Raw genomic sequence first — 17,542 nt, 5'->3', positions numbered from 1 at the left:
AGGTGTAGGAACGAGGAGGGGAGGAGGGGGGAAAGAGAGAGAGAGAGAGACGGCGGTGGGCCAGGTGGTCCGTCCGTCGCGCGTCGGTGCGAATATCCATTATAGATTCGGCGGAGTGTAGCTGTCGTATCCGCGCGCGCGCGCGAGCGCGCTTGTATGTGTGTGTCATCGGTGCGCGCGTATTCCGGTTCCGTGGTATTCCGGTCTCCTCGAAGAGAGCGTCGCGCCTGCGAGTGCGCGCGCGAGCGCGCCCCTCCCCTCCCTCCGGCGGACCGGTGGGCGGCCGCCACCGCCGCCGCCGCCGCCGCCGCCGCCGTCTAAGTTGACGGCGAGGGCGCCAGCGTCGGTGCTCGCGGCGCCACCGGTTCACTCCGCCAGCGGCGCCCGCGACGTACGGACGTGTCGAGAGCGAGAGACGTGTGACCGTGCGCACGGCCTCCTCTGGAGCGCCGGTGTTTCCTCTGGGCGGACGAGCGCGAGCGCGACGGCGAAGAAGCCAGCGGCAGCCCGAGCGCGAGTGAATCTAATCTGTCGCGTCCGGGAATTAAGTCGTGTTCTCTCAGTAAGTAAACGCGCGACGCGGTAACCGCGTAGACCGTGTGTCGTCTTGCCTGCTGCAGTGTGTCGGAAAGTGCGCGGGAGAAAGAGAGAGGGGGGAGTTGGACGCGCGGCGCGAGGACGAGAAACAATTGGCACATCATCGATTGTCCCTCCGCGCGATCTATCTCCGTGTGCGTCGGTGTCGACGGGACGTCGAGGGGCGGACCGAGACGGCGGAGCGACCACGAGAACGGAGAATGTGAAGACAGAGTGCGGGAGCCAAAGTTTTCCCCCCCTTCTTTTTTTTTTTACCTCTCTCTCTCTTCCGTCCCTTGTTTGTCACGGAGATTCGCCGGTTTGTCACGGCTCACGTTACCCCCGAGCTTGGAGCGCGGAGTGTCGAGGTTCTCTCCCCTCCCCCTCCCCCCTCCTTTCCTCCTCGAGAGTCGTTCTTCTTCGTGACGCGTAAACTCAGCGGTGCCTACGTTCAGTGCGTTTCAGCGTCACGGCGTGTCTCGTGACAGCGTAACGGGGTATTCCGGATTAAGCGCGGAGTGACGCGGATGGGAATGGAATCGTGTTCGCGGAACAGCGGCGTCCGGGAATAGGAGGTGAAAGAGAGAGAGAGAGAGAGAGAGAGAGAGAGAGAGAGACTCCGTTCGCGAGCGACCGGACGACGCGACGTACACACATACACGCAACGCGACGCAACACCACGCAACGACGCGGCGCGACGCGATCCGACCCGAGCCGACGTTCCCATTTCGGTTTTCGTCGGCCGGCGGCGGCGTGGAGTCCCACGGAGAGTGAGAGAGAGAGAGAGAAGAGAGAGCGGTGATGCCCGACGACGAGCTCTCGTGAAACCGCGGAAGGTGACACGGCGCGTTTGTGCATTCCAGGAGTAAACGAGAGGGGCCCCGGCGACTTCGCGTCAAAGAAGCCAAGGAGAGAGCGGAGGAAGAAGAAGAAGAAGAAGAGTCTCCCCCCCTCCTGCCCCGCCGCCATCCCCTACTCTTCTCGGACGTGCGCCGCTACAGGAAGTTCTCTCCCGTGAGTTTCTTACCAAGTGTTAATGTTCTCCTTTTCCTCTCGTCTTCTGTTCGCTTACGGGGCCTTCGTCTCGCGCGGCTTACGCCGCGCGCGAATTCGTCGCCGGACGAAGATAGTGCTAGCGGAGTTATTTCGGAATTGAGGTACGCGCGCCGCGGTCGTCGCGAGGAGAGAAGCGGCGACGCGACGACGCGACGGTATCGCCGAACGTTTTTCGTAACGGCGATAATTAACGACCGCGCGCGGCTGTTCCCTTTTTACGATCGGAAGCCCTCCCCCCCTCCCCTCCCTCCCGAAAGTTGCGAAACCCGCGTCGTATCGCTGTCATGTGGTTTCTCAAGCTTCGCTGCTCGAACGAAATGGAAAACATCGGAGCTGTGTAATTCCGCTGACTCGACTCCGTTGTCGATGCGTTCGTCAAATCTCTCCGGGCCTCGACGCGGGCGAGCGAGCTTCACTATTCGCTCCACGCGTAGATTAGCAGTTTGAAGTTAACTGCTAATCTACCCGACAATTTTTGCAGGACGCCTCTTCCGCGCTCGCAAACGTGAAAAATTGAGCCGAACGAGTTCACGTTAGTTACGATTTTATCGTAAGGCGCGGCGAGACGAAACGGAAAGAGAAAGAGAGAGAGAGAGAGGAGTCGGAAAAAATCGGAATATAGACGTCGTAGGGCATGTGCATCGCGATCACGGCTATAAGATAAATAATGGAGCCGTCATCTGTCGCGGTTGGATATCGAGGCGTCGAAGAGACGGGCAGGAGAGAAGAATGGAATCGAACGCGCGCTTTAGCTTTTCCAGCCGATTCCTCCGTACGAAACAAATGATGAGTATTTGTCGCCCGCGTGCATTACGTTCTATGAAGACGTGAAGGAACGAGCGAGCGAGCAAACGAATGAATGCACGCACTACGAGTGAAATATGTATGTTTGCATTTCCCTCATAGCGCATGCATTCGGTCGTTCCATTACGCATTCATACGGTAGTGCACGTGAACGAAAGGTAGGTACTCGCGTATTTCGTAGGAAAAAAGAGAACCGGGACATTATATTTTCGTTTCTCCCGTCTCTCTCGCTCTCCTTGTTCGCGCGTTTCCAGACATTTTGGATTCTGACTATATAATGTCATTTAACTTTAATCTCTCTGTTAGCTCTTTTATGTTTTTTGTTTTTTTTTTCATTAAATATCGTCATTGTACAATCCAAAAAATCTGGTGAATTGCCGCGAATTGAATTAATTGAGATATTTCCGGATTAAAGAGTTACAAGTGTCCAAAATTGGTGGGCGATCTCGCGTTTCGAGTGCATTACGTAAACGCCACGATGCCTTGCAACTGCAACTGCAGGCCGGTGCGGCCCGACGCGACGCGTTTCGCGATTTATCGCGAGCTGCTCCACAGACGTTTTTAGCCGAAGCTAAAGTCGTTATCTAAGCGCGTAAGTAAAATTCAACCGAGTACGATTAATGGCTGAGCGACATTTGAGTGAGAAGGGAGGTAGGATGGGGAGGGAGAGGAAACCGAAAAATCCTCGAGGCGCGGCGCAGCGCCACGTCGTCAAGTGACATCGAGCAATTTCGTTGATGTCGCAACGGATCGTTCGTTTCGCGCGGGCGTCCTTCAAGGAGGCTCGTCCTCGGAGAAACGGCGACGCGCGTGGAACAGCGCGCGAAGCGAGTAATTAGACTCGTCGCGCGAGAAACGCGCGCGTTCGTTAGCGATCGCGCGGTTTCTCTCTCTCTCTCTCTCGAAAATTTTTTCCTGTCGCTGCTGCGCGCGCAAGGAGCAAGGTGAGATCTCGTAGAAATCTCGCGGAGGAGGAGAATAACGGAGGACGCGTTTTCGAGTACGCGCCGTCGGAATATCGACTCTGATTAACGCTTTTCCGCGCTTACGTAACGAGCGCTTACGTGCAGCAAAGTGTGTTACGGAAGCCCGACACTATAACGAATTATTATGCATCCGCCGTCGTGTTGTAACGTGAATCTGAAATAGTCTGAAGGGCAAAGGGTTGATTCTTGTATACGTTACGTCACTGCGGTACTGCAGATTTATTCCGTTCTAGGACAAGGGATTCTTTCTTATTTCTCGCTTAACCGATCTGCATGACAATCTGTGATGTAAATATTATTAAAAGAATCGAAGTCGAATTTGCACGCATATTACTACGTGGAGAGAAATGTTACAATAAGAATTACTATGGTAAACGGTAAGAGCGGACCAAGGAATTAAAATAAAAATTTTTATCATATCTTTCATTAAATTGCCATAATATTTACGCTACTTATGGTATAATTCTTTGAAATTTTTTCTTGTAATCCGTGGCTACTGTCACACATGGTAATTTTTTATATAAAATTTTCTCCGTGTACGAACAGTTGACACAGATAAAATTCCTTTGCATGATCTATTGATAATTAAGCTTAAGATGTTAAATTTCGTTATTTCTCTCTACAAATTTGTTTCTCGAGCAATAAACAAGCTGTCCGACGTAGAATTCTCGCGAGACGCATCCAGTCGTTCTCGCGGAGCGAGCTAAGCCGGCAAAATCGAGAGCCGCCATCGGTAACGGATCTGCCTCGGTTTCGCGAGCGGTTTCCTCGCGGCGTTTTACCGTTAACGACCTAAATCGGACGGCAGGTAGCGAGAGATGCGCGCCGTTTCGCGAGCCGCGAGGGCACTTCTTGCGCCGATCGAGAAACCGTGGCTCGATTCTTTCTCGTTTTTTTTTTCGGTCTCTTCCGATGGAACATGTTAAATGTTCCGCGAGAATCTCCCGAGATGCGCGCTATCGCGTGTCGGAAAAATTCAGAAACGCTAACGAAACGATCGATTCGCTTAGTAAAGACCGTCTTGTCCTCGCAGCTTTGCTGTCATAACGTTTTGTTCTTTACTGGTGCTTAATCGATGGTAGAATAAGTCTATCTTTAGCACAATTGAAAAAATTACAATTATGGCATGAGTGAAGTTAGAGATTCTATTGTAAAGTTTCTTGACTGCAATACTGAAGTGCAATAAATCATTTATTCATTATTCATTCATTCAAAATTAAAATTGTTTGCATCTTTATTGAAAGCAAAAAATTTTCTTGTAATGTTTACAAATTATATAAAAGTTACATATATTTTTCTACCATGACAAAAGTATTTCAACGCTTTTGTTTGTATACATATCTTGTTTGTATACAAATTTTGTTTATATACATATACATGTAACTAAAAAGTAATTTATAATTTTATAGAAAAGTACAAACGGTATCGTAGTAAAGAAATTGACACGTCTTTACGTTTTTGTGTGCTCAAAACAACTGGAAAAGAATTTTACCTTCCATCGAAAATTAAGTTAGCAAATTTGTGATTCGCATAAAGCTCCGTAACGTGATGCTGTGTTCGCCATTGCTTCACCGGATACCTACATGAGCAACAATAGTTTACGTCTACATGAACTATCACATGATCTACGTGGATTATGCATAATCCATGAACCGTGCGTGAACCGTACACATACACACACACACACACACACACACACAATTCTGCTTGATTGTGGATCTAACTTAACGCAGGGGAAGCACACTGCTCTGCGGTTTGATCGATGGGTACACACGTCTCGCTTGTCGATGAGTCGTATCCGAACGTATCGCCGGTTGCCCATCCGATCGATGTTTGTCTTGGTTGAATCGTCGTAATCGGTATCGCGAATCGTTCGCGGCGTTCTCGTTCGTGGATGCTTTTTTCAATGGCTTCACTATGACACCAATAAACCTTGAAATGACGATAGCGAAATGTTACACAGGAAAAAGTTAGTATCAATTCAACAATCATTGGCTCATATAACAACGTAAAGTCGTCTTCAAAGAGTTTGATAATCCTAACTTTCAGGAAAATATGGTATTTTTTTTAATATCAATATTATAATAATTATTTAATGAGCATCATACAATTTTAATAATTATAGTATTGAAAGATTCTTTGAACAAACTGTTATTATTTGAACAGGTATTGTCCTTTTTTATCCAATATTTTTTCCCTCTCAATGTAATGAAAATTTTTGTTGAATATGAGAATTCAAAATTATCAAATTCATTATAAATTTTATATTTTTGCTTATATGCGAGACAATGATTGTAGATTTGGGAATAATTTTTTTTCTCCGTAAGAGAGCCATTCGAGTGGTAACATCTTTCAAACTTGGTAAAAATAAAGAGATAAAAAATCAAATTTTTTATAGAAATATTCGGTGAACAATTCGTGCAGAGCGACGCCTATTTATGGAATGTTTGTCAAATGAACGCATCATTCGTGATCACCTTTAGGCTGTTGAATTTGATCTTTTTGTTTTTGTCTGCGCAGGAAGGTCGCGTCTTGTCGCGTCGATTGGTGGAATAAACGGAGTCGCGCATACAGACATACCGCGCGCTGTTATCGGTGATAGGTGCGCCTTGTTGATGATTAAGCGGTCGATAACGCGACAGAAGGCCGTGCTGCGCGCGACTATAATCTCTCATTCAGCTGAAGTTCCGTTTTAAATTTTTTGTACACGCCGTAATGCCCGAGTCACGCTAGCGATTGCGGCTGCGTCTGCGTTCCTCGACCAATCGGGGGGAAAAAAAGCTGCTGCAATTAGGCTCCTTTCTGGACTAGTCTCGAGAAACGCCAAGGCAATCGCTAGTGCGATTCGGGCATAACGCAAAGACGGCTCGCGCTTTACGATGTACTGATGACAACCGAGAACCGACTGAATATCGCGACATACGATGATGGATGATTTTCCGTGTTGTCTGCCAAATTTCGGGAAGGAAAACGTTAGGGAAAAAACACGTCGCGTTCCGTATCGCGATCGTGAGTCCGTACGCACACAACGACACAATTAATCGTTTGCGCTCGACAGCTGACTGTGATAATGCAATTGCTTTAGATACGCGGAACGTAAATGTTATCATTCAATCATTACTGATATTACCCGGTTTGTAAAAGATTTATTGCAACTGCGATCCGATTATGTTATTAAAAAGTACAAAGTAATCTAATACAGTCAACAGTATCCACAAGATTAACTATTACTTACATTAACAATAACAATAATGCAACATCTAGTTTCTCGAGTAAACACGAGGGATCCGAGGTTGTCGAAATAAAAATTTACGCGGACACGTACAGCAGAGGAGGGAGGGGAGGGGGGGTTCGCAGGCCGACACGAATGGCCGTTTAAAACGCGTTGCTTAGCAGGCGGCCCATTTTCGCGCAGCGGTCGATCGTCCCACGAAATCGAAACGTGACTAATCGCCGAAGGCGAGGAACGCCATGGTGGACGTGGTACGACGCAGCTGATATTTATCGGCGCTGTGAAAACCGGCGCGCGGCGACGTGTAATATACGAACGTTAGCCTTCGTCGAGCGACGACAAAGAGAGTTGCCCCTGCACTCGGATCTCTCGCACCGCACGCTCGATCAGAGAGTCGTCTGTGCCGTCGCGATTTAATACCGCACGTATGATTTCTCTCGTCGAATTTGACGTTTCTCACGGCCCGTCGGTTTAACAGTTGAAGATTAAATAATTATTGACTTCGGCCGCTTAAAATGCAAGAGATGAATTGACATCTCTCCGTTTGTCCACGAACCACATTTTATTAATTTTTTTCTCCGTCGAAAATCCAATTCACTGAAATCTGTATGACATACATTTCTTTTTTTTAACTGACGAATCTGAAAAATACATGAAAATGTGGAATTATTTTACTTGGGAGAGAAAGTTTCACTTCCAAATATCGCTATCTTTTCAATTATCAATAGTCTTGACGACTATCGATAACGTCTAATCATATAATTATAAATCTATTCAAAAACGTGTTCGATAATATATGTGTGTCGACATTTCACGGAATAGGTATCGACTGTTGCACTCGGGCTTACCGTGATATCTACTAAATCTCGTGACCGGCGTAATCTGTACACCACAATTAGCATACATGAATAAAGAAACCATGAATTCGAGTCGAGTCTATTAGCTAGCACGTTGTGAATGAATACGTATTTATTTTGTCGTATATACGACTCACTTTATTCATTCTCAGTTCGTCGGAACGGTAGCTGGACGAAAGTCACGTTTTTCGAATTGGACTTTCGAAGATCAGAATGTTGACGAGTGACTTTATAATTGTACTTGTTTTTTTTTTTAACTTGATTCGTGAAATTACTTTATATGAAAATGAGCGATTTTTGAAACGTAAGCACAATACATTTTGTACCGGTCTACATATCGGAATTAAGAAGAAATTAATAAATTATTCTCTACGAGAGATTCGCGGGTGATATTAAAAGGAATACGTAGCGGGAGAATTTCTCGAGCGTTTCTTCTTAACTCAAGTATCCGGCAATCTCTCATTACGCTCTATAAATCCGACGAGATTATGACGACCGTCGTGCGCGCTTCTTTGACGCGAGATCCCCCTTTCTCCTTACCGGATGATTTAGAAACAGCGTGCACGCGAAATGTTAAAGAGAAAGAGAGAGAGAGAGAGAGAGAGAGACTTGGCATACGTAACACGTTTCGATCGTGAGTTCTAATCCGCTCGGCTTGGAGAGGCCGATTGACGTCTCGGAACAAAGGGTCATATTCGTCGCGGTGAAACACTCATCTTCTATAAATATGTGCCAGTATAACATATTCGGGCGAGTTTGATGAATGGACCTCGTGTAGCCGTGTCCCAACTTTGTTACTTAACTGCAACACACAAAAGTTCCTCGTATTAATTTCAAAATGTATATAGACAGGCACAAAGGGATTACGCGGGGGAAAGCGTTGCAAACTTATCACTCTTATCAGATGCGAGCCTCTAATGCGAAAATGTTTTGCCTCAACTTTCGCACAGCGGCGCCGTAATCGTTACACATTAGTAACATTAATTTAAGCTGACGCACTAGCGTCACAAATAATTACAACGAAACGAGCATACAGTCATCGCACGTTACATACGAACGTCAATATCGTACACGTATGCACACTTTTCCTCTCTCTTTTCTCATTAAATTGACCGAAGTAACAATGCACGCGACAAGGAGACTTATACGCTGCCGCACGTAGTTACGCCTTCGGACGATTTTTAGTCCCTCATTACGAGACCTCGGCTCGCTCGCTCGCTCGGTCACGCAATGACGTCCGTATCGTGGGAGTCTCGTATTCGTTCACGCGAGAAGACGACCGACGCGAGTAGGTATATATTACTCGCGAGGGAAGACAAAGAACGCCGAGAGGAGAACCGTGTTGCCGCGCCGCGATGACCCGCGACGCGCGTTTTCGACGGAAATCGATCTGGAAAACGTTGCCGCACGCGTCGTTGTCGTCGCGCTACGTGCTCGCTCGATCTTTCCCGAGCATTGGCTTTCCCCGCGCTATCTCTCGCGCAGCCTTCGGCGTTTCAGAGAGAGAGAAAGGGGAGCGGAAAGGGTTCTCTCTCTCTCTTTCTCTTTCTCTCTTTGTCTTGCCTTCGTTCGCTCTCCTCCCAAGCTTTGCCGTTCGTCGAGGGACGGCGACGGGGCGAGTTCCCGAAATAATCGTGCGTATCGATCCCCGCGCGACCCGTACAGGGTGAATTTATTCTCGTGCACGGGGTGAACGGAGAAGCGAGAGGCGAGGAGGAGGGACCGAGCGAGCGGGCGAGCGTGCTTCGTTACTTAATCGCTCCGTGTTCGAAATGGGGGCCATGTCGTCGGCAACGGCCATGTCGTCGGGGCTGTCGCCACGTGCGTTTTTTTTTTCCCCCCCGAACTTAAACGAAAACGGAACGCGACGCGAGCGAACGAGAGCGCGCTCCGGCAATAAAACGAATTCCCGCTAGAATTTTGGCACTGATACGAACTCAAAACTCGGGGGGGGGGAGGGGCAATTCGTGCCCCCAATTGCTTGTGAAAATATTCAGAAATAAGTAAGCCAACGTGGAACGTAACGTAAATTATTTTCAACGGTAAGCTTCTCGCGAGAATCATTTACACAGCTTCCGAGATAGAATTGCCGCAATATTTCAAGCGTATAAGCGTCGCGAGTTTTATTCCGCGAATGTCTCAACCGAATGACACATGAAAATCTCGAGTCGTGACCATTTCCGCGTGGCTATCGTAGTTGAGCGCGTGCGGAATTTTCCTGCATCAGCCGCGCTGTTTAATAGTGCAACGATTATCTCGAACGAATGTTCTAATTGCTAATATTTAATTTTGATACTCAAGGTCGATTGTTGCTTTATAAGTAAATCTTCTTTATTGCGTAAAATTAAAAATGCATGCACATTGTGTTACTTTTACACTTTTTTTAGTTATTGTAATAGTTTAACACCCCACTCGGATTAACACAACAGGAATATGGTAAAGTAATAAGCAAATGTGTTAAATTTTGACATAGAAATTTTAAGCAGAATATTTTTTAGCAAGAAAACACATTTTTCAACTGTACATATTTATTCTTAAATAGACAAGTTAGGAGGATTGGAGGAAGCATTAATATTATATTAAACGTGAAGATAACGTATGCACTTCTTTTTTTTTACCGAGAGACACCGAGAATGAGAGGCGAAAATCGCAAGAAATGAATATTCGAGGGACTTTGTGATTCGTTCGGCGACTTGGAGAAACTGTTCTTGCTTTCAGAGTAGTTTTTTGCCGGTCTCTCGCTCCGTCAAATCCAGCTTCCTTTTTTTCCGAGTTCATTGTTTCGCGCGCGCGTTTTGTCTGCAACGTCATGTCGTATTGTATTCATTGTTTGGAGGACGGTTAAAAGAAGAGAGAAAGAGAAGGTCGCTCCGTGTGATACGGCGAGAAATATATTCGATCGTACATCTCACAAATGTCGTCGAGCTAATCTTTTATTAGCAATTTGCATAAATTTCTGTATTAATCACGTAATGTGATTTCCTAGAGTTTTCGTCCAAATCTGGAAACGGCATACAAAGATCCTGAGATTCGATAAAATCACAATAATTGGATTTAACTTTAAGGTTGAAAAACGCGAATTAGGAAAAGAATGTAATTTTGTAATTTTGCGTATGCAGGTGCATTAAATAGATGCATGCATAAAAATACTATTTGAGATTCAGTAGTCGAGTGTATTTCTGAATATGCAAGTGCTTTCAAATTATTGTAATCGAACTACAGGCAAATGTTAACCTGTGAGGGCACATCACGTATGGCGGCGTTCACACAAAGTCAAGGCTGCGTAAGCAGGTTTCCGAATATACAAACAGTGGCCGCCAACCAGGCGTGAAATTAACTCTTTCTCTCTCGTTCTTTCTTCAACGACGGGATATGCGGCAGAAGATAATTCTAAGATCGACTTGTTCCGCTACTGTTTTGTAACTGCTCGTGAAACGTCAGTATTTATCGGGTGTGTTTGCCGAGACGTTTTATAACTCGTATGCATTCTTCTTCCCGTACTTTGCGCAGTAATTGTATAACAACGTGGAGATCTAAATACGATTATCAACGTGGAATTGTCAACACACGACAACAAGTTACACAAAAATGATTTCACATAAGATAAACATTCGGAATACATTCGGAGATAATATTACTCGCACTGACGTAAATTCTATTTATGTACATTCATTGCAAAATTGAATCGTCTAGATCAAAACGCCCTTTTGTACTTCTCTCTTCGATCGCACGACCTATTCGAACGGTATTTTTCTACAAGAAAACAGTACAGCCGCTTTTCCTATCTAAAACGGTTTGTGTTTATGAACAACATTCCGACCGTAGAGCGGCACTTTCGACAATACAATGAAACCTTTCTTGATTGTAACGCAGCTTCACGAACGAATCTCCGAGCTAAAATGTAATCCACGGAGCGAGTGGCGTCCGTCCGCCCGTCCGCCCGTCCGTTCGTTCGTTCGTTCGTTCGTTCGTGCGAGCGAAGCGAGTAGACTCATCGCGAAAGACCTTCCCCCGAAACAGGCGCACGAAACTCGTTTTAGCTCCATCCTCACAGCGAGGCGGATCTCGCAGCGTTCCTCTCCGCATACAACACAACCGTCCGGCACACACATTTCGTCCAGAAGTCACGTCGTCGTGTCGTATTCGTTGTTCGGCGCAGACGAGCGGAGCGGGCGGAGAGAGAAAGAGAGAGAGCGAGAGGAAGGCAGGCAGGCAGGAGAGGCGATCGCCTCTCTCGGTAGAGAATAGGCGCGAGGAAACTCACCAGCCGACGTATCTTACGTTGAAATCATCATCTCACGCGTATTTCGGGGTAGGATGAATCCATACATCCTCGCGGCACGTACTACGAATCGTTGATTAGATTGACCGTAGCAATTGAGGCTGCGTTGGAAAACATTACAACATTCGCAACCTCCGATCGAAGTGCAGTCTTCAAACAGAAATCTTTCGGCTTAGATACTCGCAGTCGTCGCACGGTAATTGTTGCACTGCACTCCTTTTTCCCCCCTCTCGGTTGCCTGCGAGCGTCGTGGAAATTCGATTTCTGTGCAAACGAGTGAAATCAAGAAGAAAGCGGTGGACGCGCCGGCGGCAGCGGCGGCGGAACGGATCGAGGAGAGTAGAAAGGCCGCTCGTCGTCGTTGAGTGTATCCGAGCGTGTGCACGCGTTCCGCGTACGTTCGTGTGTGTGTACGAGAGGGTAGGACAAAAGGCGGAGGATATAGGAGAGTGTGTGTATGTGTGTGTGTGTGTGAGAGAGAGAGAGAGGTGTGCAAGAACGGGCGAGAGAAAGGATGCGCCCGGGTTCTCGGCGTTGATCGAACGTGGGCCTCGTTGTTCGCTGCGTTGTTGGCTGCGGGTCGAAGGGGGGGAGAGAGGGTCTGAAAGCTGGAAAAGCCGGACGGACGAGGGAGGCGGGAAGAAAAGGCGACAGGCGGCGGACGGAGGAACTTGGCTTCTCTTCCGCAGGGCACGAAATAGTTGCGTGCCGTTGCGACGAAACGCGCGATAATTGGTCGCTAAACATTGCGGGGACTCGAGCGAAAACGACCGCTAATAAACGATTGCTATTATCGATGCGGAAAGAATCGGTGATCTGCTTTTAGAGAAGAGAAATGAAACGTTGTGTCACCGAGCTGTTAAATCGGAGGTTCAATTTTACGAATTACGTTCGTCACGCCCGCGTTTTAAATGTTACGCGTAATCTTCAGTAACACAAATTACGTAAACGCATTTTCGAAATTTGTATAAATGAATGAACGTAGCATGCGCGTCTTCCATTTAGCGTTTTACCTATTTATGATTCGGAATGTGCGTGCGCGTTTATTATATATCGGGCGTGTTAGTAGCAGTGTGCGATTACGTGCGCACTTTCTTTTAACGTAATAGCATTCGGTGACGGTCGTTTTTTGCCGGTTGATAATTAATTGCGTCCATTTAAATATAAAATTCGTATCACCGCGCGCGAATGGAACGGCTCCGCCATTGGCAATCCGCGATCGTAAAATCGACAAGCGAGCGATAGTCGTGCGTGTAGGTGTATCGTACAACATTACGAGGAGAGGATTCCGAAGTTTTCCATTTACCGTTAACGATTCCCGGCACCGCCCCTGTTAGGGTCGTTTCCCCGCAGAGTGATTGACCATATAGAGGCAGCTTTCGTAGGTACTTTTGGGATATGTAATCTGTTTCGTCTAAATACGAAATTTTGCACTGCTTGATAGCAACCGTAATTTAATCGCGAACGAAACCATGTCTAACCGTCATTTTCAGCCAAAAGAAAACAATATTTCAAAAACAAAATTTCGCCCAAGTTCTTAAAATGTGAATATATAAGCCAATAATAAATATAATTTACAATACTTTAGGTATTCCTAATGCACATTTTAATTTTTATGACCCGATAGCACACATTAAAACGGAATGATCGATTTATGCCGATACTAAAAACCTTTAAACTTGATGTTTATTTGTCGACAAGAAAGAAATAGCACAATTATTTGCCCGATAAAAGTATTTTCTAAAAATATATATGATTGTATAATGTGTATCAAAGTTTGTTTTTATTCTTCGTTTGTAGTCTTTAAACTTACTTTCACGAATATTTTTAAATTTGATATTCTGTTCGACGATAAAAACTTGCAGTGCCCGTTGCACGTTTATTTTCTTATTTATCTTTTTTTTTTTTCACGTTGGCGCTAGAACAATGAACGTCTATTACGCGGCGCACTCTTTCAGCTTTGACGCTAGATGATTTAAATGACAATGACCGTGTCAAGTGGAGTTAGTTCTGGGCACTGTGCTCGACTACTCGATCGGCTCTTACTCTCACCATTATGCTAATAAATTGTATTGTTGTCAGTTACGATCATATATTAGTTGGATACTAATAACTCCTTTGTTTACTTGCTTATTCAGAATTTAAGGTGTTACGAGACTTGCGCGTGTATATGTGCTTCACGTTTCTCGTTAATAACACAAATCACCAAATAAGTACGTGTAATCGCAATCTTAAAATATAAATTTATAAATACGAAAATTTCCTAATTTTTACGGATTAATGACGATTCTGTGTTCTTAAATATCTGTAATGCACTATAACGCCAAGAGACACTTCACGAGTTGAAACGGCATGATCTAAATATATTATACGTAGTATTATTATGCATAATATTATTAGCGTATGCACGGATGAGTGTGTATATGCAAATATTGACTGTTTACGTTTGAACAAAAATTACCATGTGTATAAGAGTCGCGCGAAAACGTCGATACATTTGACGTTGCGTTCGGTGATAATCGAATTTCCGTAACGTCTAACGACGTCTATCGACTCATTAGGTGTTGCCCATTATGGAGAAGGGGAGACACGATTACACCGAGGGCCACCGGGTGATCGATACGAGTTGACTTGTGCACATTCGTGTGTCGTGAATGCCCCCATTCGTGGGGTGTATAAAATTAAAGTGTTCAACTTCCATTTTATACGCGCTACAAATAAACTATTCTATATATCCATTAATTATAATTTAAATTCAAAATAATTACAGTACTTCGTATTCTTCCGATGAGATTGATTTTATCAATTGTACACAATTAATTCGAATTAACAGTGACAGTTACATTGTTCGTGATATAGAGCTCTTTGAAAAATCGTATTGTAAAATGTTTATTAGAAATTATAAATTTAAATATAAATTTTAAAAATTTGAACAACTTTCTTCTAACTTTGTTTTTAATTATTCTCTGTCGAGATATCATTATCGAATGATTCAATAATATGAAGTTTCTCTCTTTTTTTTCTCTTTTTCTGCAAACGATATCTATTAAATACAATATCGGTAAATTTCAGCATAATCTAAAATGAGAATTGAATTAATGATACAAGTACTTCTACAGTTGTTAGTGGTAAACGATTTGTTTTGAAATAATCAATTTAATATATTACACGCGTCGACAACAAATTAATATAAAACGGAGAAAAGCGCAGCGTGTTCGATATATTAATTCACTGAAAAATAATTTATCGTACCATTTATGCGATCCACGATCGCGAAGAGGTGCATTGTTACCGCGGTTTCATTCATGGTGATTATTTGTCTCGTTTAACACAGACCTTGTCTTTCCACGCGGACTCGAGAGAAATCAATGACAGATGTTATACAATACGCTCGAACAATGGATCGACGACACGGAGATCGCATCCGTTCGATTGCTTGTGTGAGCAATCGTAATAAGATGGGAATGCAAGTAAGTCATATGTGCAAGGTTATCTTGGCCACTTGGAATCGTTCAGAGTAAAATAAAGAGTTTACCTAAAATACCTTAAATACCTAAAAAAAAACTTTATAATATTCTTTTTTTTTTTGTATCTTTGTCCAAGAAAGAATAATAAAAGAATTTTTTAATTTGTATATACATATCACACAGTACTTGTACTGTGCACGCTGTTGTTGAGATAAGGAAACGTTTTTTGTCACTAAATCTTTGCATTGCAATGGGATTCACAATGACGCACGTACATCCTGCCGTATCTATTTGCGATATCTATTATCGGCGCAATCGCAACCCGTATACAGAAATTAAACGATTGATTAATAATGCGAGTATTTAAAGCAAATAACGTGTTTCATTTTTTTCCCCATTATTTTTTACTGCTTTCGATACTTTTTCTCGCGCAGGAACTAGTTCACAGATAGAAAATTCACGCACTTTACATACTACATGATGTTACATTTACATATATTCCGATTCCAACGGGTATAATGTATGCGCGATATCAAGTCTTTTGTTTCTTCCGCGGTAATCCACGCATGGAAATCCCAAGTGACGTTTCGCGTGTTACTAATAAACACATCTAGCTTACGTAGGCAATAATTTATGCAATATCCGGTGAAATGATACAGATTGACTGATATAGATATTAAACAAAATAGAAAGCGTGGAAATAGAAAATTCATAAATTGACGACGAAGTCTTACTCGCTTGTACGTTATCACACACTTAATAAACAGGTCTTTAAAATATGCTATTTCTTTATGCAGCCGCAATATTAGACGCTTATATATTTTTTTATTTAGCTAGATTTCTTTTATCATTATTATTTTCTATGGAATAACCTTAATCTTTTATTTTAAGAACCCTTTAAATTTGTGTACAATATCAGAAACCAATAGAAAATAATGCAGTTAAAAAATTTTCAAATAAATGAAAAACCTATATAGACTAACATTTTTAGCCGAGGCTGTATATATAATTACGATTGTCTTAATTAAATATATTTTTTTACTACCAAGCACAAATTAAATCTTTTTCGTATATGCATGTACATAACGAATAATGAAAACAGTTAACACAGATAATAATTAATAAAATAATTACACTAGCATTCAAAATACTGTCAACACCTAATTATCTAGGAAAAAAGGCAGTGCAAAGCTAATTTGTTATCGGACATGTAATGTAAAATAGTGAAGTAAAACAGTAATGTAAAATAGCATTTTACATTGCATGTCCAATATCAAACATGATCGATATTCGAAGCAAAATTGCGAATATTACGCCAGTATTGTTCATCAATATTTGATTGTTGGATCAACATCATCGGGCCGTATTTCTGATGTTGGCAAATCTCGTTCGGGTATCTTTACATGATTAACGAAGAAACGGTCTATCCAGAGAGTAATTTGTTTCGCGACACGTACACACGCGCGCGTACGCACCGGCCGGCGCCCGTATTATTTTCCCTCGGTCGTTTCTCAAGCGTACCTGCTCGCACGCGATTCCATATAAGAAGGTCGACGTTGCGCGTCGTAACGTGCCTCTTGAAACTCGATATATGTGTGTGGCACAGATTCGTGCCACGCATACACACAGATATACACGCACACACACACACCCACACGTGACACGTACATACGCGCGCGCGCGCGCGCGCGTATCGAGCGGACAGGAGCGTGCGGTAGAGGTGAGTGCACAATAATTCCGCGTCGTTCGCGCAGCTGTCTTAAAAAAATGGAGAACGGTCTCCTGGTAAAAAGAAATAAAAAACCCGATACCCGTAGACCCCGCCCCGTACTGACGAACGAAGCCGAAAAACTTTCCAGCTTTTTATCGCCGGCAGACGACGGGGAATCGTCGATTCTCCGTTTCGTTCCCCTCGCCGAAAGATCGGGCGCGCGACCTTTATATGCGAAGTTCGATCGTACGTCAGCTGTTGTGCGTTAAACATGTGTAAGGACTGCACGAAAAGCGAATCGCTCTCAAAAGTTTAATTCTCTTTTGAGTGGTAGCTCGGAACATCGTGCTCTTTATGTGCGGGTATACCAAGTTTCATGCTAATTCAAGTAAAAGAGGCTTAAAATTATCACCGCAGCTAATTTCTTCAACAATTAATTGTAACTATTATCGCACTTAAATTAAGTTTTATAAGTATTTCTTCTGGGGGGTCTTTTTTTTATCCGTTTTGCTTCTCGCCCCTATTCGTTCTATTTGCATTGCACTGCGCGCTACAAATAAGAGTTAGACAT

The 17,542-nt window shown here is 44.1% G+C and overlaps 1 protein-coding gene across 11 annotated transcripts in view; it reads left to right on the top strand.

The window, feature by feature from the left end:
• The first annotated feature begins 346 nt into the window (after positions 1–346).
• The window catches only part of LOC105835952 (bromodomain adjacent to zinc finger domain protein 2B), a 156,579-nt gene continuing 139,383 nt past the window's right edge, over positions 347–17,542 (top strand). For 7 of the 11 annotated variants that reach the window (XM_036284648.1, XM_036284652.1, XM_036284657.1 and 4 more), the window contains exon 1: positions 347–1,590. The gene's annotated coding sequence lies outside the window, so the exon portion shown is untranslated. The remainder of the gene's footprint in view (positions 1,591–17,542) is intronic. The other 4 variants (XM_036284656.1, XM_036284655.1, XM_036284654.1 and 1 more) reach the window with 1 other exon arrangement.

This window comes from Monomorium pharaonis, chromosome 3, assembly GCF_013373865.1.
Source record: "Monomorium pharaonis isolate MP-MQ-018 chromosome 3, ASM1337386v2, whole genome shotgun sequence".
Classification (NCBI taxonomy): domain Eukaryota; kingdom Metazoa; phylum Arthropoda; class Insecta; order Hymenoptera; family Formicidae; genus Monomorium; species Monomorium pharaonis.
This window is presented reverse-complemented; position numbering and strand designations above follow the sequence as displayed.